Source organism: Cervus elaphus, chromosome 24 (assembly GCF_910594005.1).
Source record: "Cervus elaphus chromosome 24, mCerEla1.1, whole genome shotgun sequence".
In the NCBI taxonomy this organism is placed as follows: domain Eukaryota; kingdom Metazoa; phylum Chordata; class Mammalia; order Artiodactyla; family Cervidae; genus Cervus; species Cervus elaphus.
In genome coordinates, this window is record NC_057838.1 from 63,558,085 (window position 1) to 63,561,659 (window position 3,575).

The window sequence follows — 3,575 nt, forward strand, 5'->3', positions numbered from 1 at the left end:
ATCCACAAAAGGTCCATATCCCCTCAGTTGCCCTCAGGGAAAGATAGTGTTTCTGTAGCCCACACAGTGCAGCTATCGTTTCCTCAGGCATCCTCAGAACCCCTCAGGAAGTCCAATGTCTCCTCACATGCCTTTCGAGCAGAGCTGTATTCCCCTCAGATCCCTGGGGGTCCATGTTCCCTCAGGTGCCCTCACAACAGGGCTTGCTCCCCTCAGACTCTGTCGGCACATCCCCTCAGAGGGGAACTCTGTCCCCTCAGACACCCACAAAAGGTCCATGTCCCCTCATGTGCCAACAGGGAAGGGTTGGGTCTCCTCAGAGCACACGGAGCAGGTCTCGTCACTTCCCTCACCCTCAGCAGGGCTGGGTCCCCTTGGACCCTCACAGAAGGTAAATGTCTCTTCACCCGCCCTCAGAGCAGATTGTGTTCCCTCAGATCCCTCAGGCTTAGGGGTCAGGCCCAACATACCCTCTGAGCAAAGATCAGGCCTCTTAGGCCTCCTCACAGCAGAATTGTGTCCCCTCAGAATCCTTGGGCAGGGTCCAGTCTCCTCACTTGCCCTCAGTGCATGGCCGCACCCCCTTAGTCCTCCAGGGAAGCCCACATCCCCGTCACACGCCCTCAGATCCAGGCTCTCCTCAGACCTCTGGGCTGGGTCCTATCCTTTTCATCTTCCAGGGAACTGAGTGTCTGTTCTCCTCATTCTGTCTTCTGTCTTACCACCACCCCACACTGAGTGCTAGTGGAAGTAGACAATGAAAGCCTGCTCACTCTGGGCTTATGTATGGGGCCCGTTTAGTAATTTCTTCTCCACAGGCTTGCATATGAGGGTCCGTTAGAGGCCTGTCTTTGATACCCCTGGACCCTCCAGACCTGCTCTGAGCATCAGGCCTGGCCTATGTTTCAGGAGCGCCCAGGGGTCACATTCCTTTCGAGTCTTCAGAGGTCCCCCTCTCAGCCTGGGCTGGAGGCAGACAAGGCCAGAGAAGGCAGGGCCAGTCCAAATCCAAGACAGGTGGGAGCTGCAGCCCATCTATTACTGGCCCTAGTCGGAGTCCAGAGCAGCCCACGAGGTGCCCAGACACCGTGGCCGAGGAGATTTGACGAGTCAGGGTCTCCTGGCGTCCTCTGCCCTGCCCGCCTGCTGCCCGGCTCGGCTGCTGTTTACGTGTTCCCTGCGGCTTGGCCGGGCTACGCGGCCTTGAAGGGAGAAATGACCACCTGGCTCCAGCCCCTGTTCAAGGCAAACAGGGTCCTGACCGCCTGCCAGGCCCTCTGAGGGCTCCCACTTCCTCTGCCAACACCTGGATGGCTCAGGCGGGGCTCAGGGCCCCTCTGAGCGGGGAGGCCAGCCCTGGCCCAGGAGCTCCAGGTCTAGGGGAGGGGACCTTGTCCTGGACTAGGAGCTTAGACTGATGTCAGAAGTCCAGTTCTATCCTGGACATCCGGTTGAGGAGGAAAATTGTGCCCAGTCCAGAGGAGGTGGCCTGGCTTTGTCCTGGGTGCGAAAGTCCTGAGGAAGGAGGTATTCAGGGGGATATGAGGGAACCTGGCCCTGTGTGGGGATACCAACCTGAGGGGGTACCCAGCACGTCTCAGGGGCATGTGGTCCAAAGGAAAAGCTCAAAGCACTTGGGGAGGGTCATCTAAAGGGTCAGTGGTAACAAGTCTGAGGGGGCGAGCGCAACCTTGTTTTGGGGGCTGGCCCATCTGTTGGGGGTGGGGCGTGGTGTGAACAACCGAAAAGAGGAACACAGTCCTGTCCTGGGGTGTCCAGTCTGACGGGTAAGCACAGCCCTGTCATGTGTTAGAAGATGTCCCCAGTCTGTGGAGAGGCTAACAACCCCTGTTCTAGAGGAAATCTGAGGGGAGTCTGAGGGGAGGCTCCACTCTGTGGAGCCCATCCGAAGGGAAACAAGGTTCTGACCTAGAGGTACCCAGTGTGAGTGTTTTGGGGTGAGGAGGTCTTGTGGACTGTACTTCAGAAGCCTCCTGAGGAATCTGGGCTGGAAGATGGGGCCCTGAGGCCCAGCCAGTTGTGGGGTGAGTAACTCTGCCTGTGGGGTGGGTGGGGTTAGTTGCCCTGAAGGCCCAGTGATCTGGAGGTCCCATGGCTAAGCCCTGGAAGTAGTGGGGGGTAGGGCATCATAATCCCCTGGGGACAGGGGGCGGGAATGGGGCTTCTGTCCTGCTTAGGTCTCCTTCCGCCAGCTAGTACCTCATCCAGGGCCCTTCCTAACAGCAGTACCTCTCACCCCTTCCCCACCCCCCCACCCAGCCACCAGCCCCCCCACAAGGCAACCTCTCCCCGGACCCCCGTGTAACCTCCTCGGGCCTCGACACTGCAGCACGTTGCTCAGACCTTTTTGCTCTCCCTCCAGAACATCCAGTGGCTCCCAGCATTCATAGGAGTCCTTGATGCTCAGCCTGGTGACTCAGTGGCCTTTAGGTCCTGCCCTATGCCTCTCACACCATTCCAAGCAAATGGAACTCCACGGATGCACCAGGAACTCCATGGATGCACCAGGCCTTTGGACAGTTGTTTGTCCTTCCCTTCCATCTAGACGGGCAGGCAGGCCGGACCTGAGGCCGCTCAGAGCACCCAACACCTAAGTGAGTTTCTGGTCGTAGCCTCATGACCTCTCTCCTAGCCCTTGATGGTGGGGGAAAGCAGAAGTGGGGATAAGAGATAGGGAGCACTCCCCAGATGCCGAGCCCATGGACAAGAACAAGATTGGAGCTGGAGATAAGAAAAAGGGTGGACTAGGCGGGGGCACCAGCTTGTGCACAGACCCAGAGGCAGGGCCATCTTCGGGTCTGAGCAAGAAGCTTGCTCTGGTCAGAACATAGCGTGGAGATGCAGTCGGGTCATTTCTCAGACTGTCAGGTTGAGCAGAGCCTGTGCCGTTCTAGAGTCCAAGACTGGGGGCGGGCGGCAGGGGCTGAGGGGGCAATGTGGTGGATGGGGGTCAGGTGGGGATGCTAATGGCCACACTAGATCCATAGTGAGTGGATGTGTGGAGTCTCGCAGACACCAACCCAGACTCCCACACCAGCCAGCCTCTGGGCTCAGAGCCCTGGCTCCCGCACCCCACCCCCCCGCCCCAGTTCCTGAGCCAGAGCAGGGACCCCAGCCCACTTTTCACCCAATGGCCTTGGTACTGCTCCTGCACCCTCTGTCTGATGGCTAGAGGGGTGTCAGGTCCAGGGTTGGGGCTGGGGGGTCACGTTTGAAGGGTTCCCTGCATGCCCCAGCCTCCAAAAGGCATAGAGTGGCCACTAGACTGGCAGGAAGGGGCCCTGTAGCAGGGCCCAAGGCTTGGGGACGTGGCCAGGGACCCAAGGGATCTGCTGTCAGCGCTGGGTGACAGAGACTGGGGGCCAGAGCTTCTCTAGGCTTAGACGGTAGCCTCTTCCAGGCCCTTTCTGCCCCCTGTGCCCTGACACCCCAAGGGCTGGCCTGTGGTTCCCAGACCCTGCTCCTGAGATGAGAACAAGAACTTCCCCATGGCTCCCAGCCCCTCCCCTCCTGCAATGAGTCCCCAGTTCAGACCTCAGGAAGCCAGACACTGC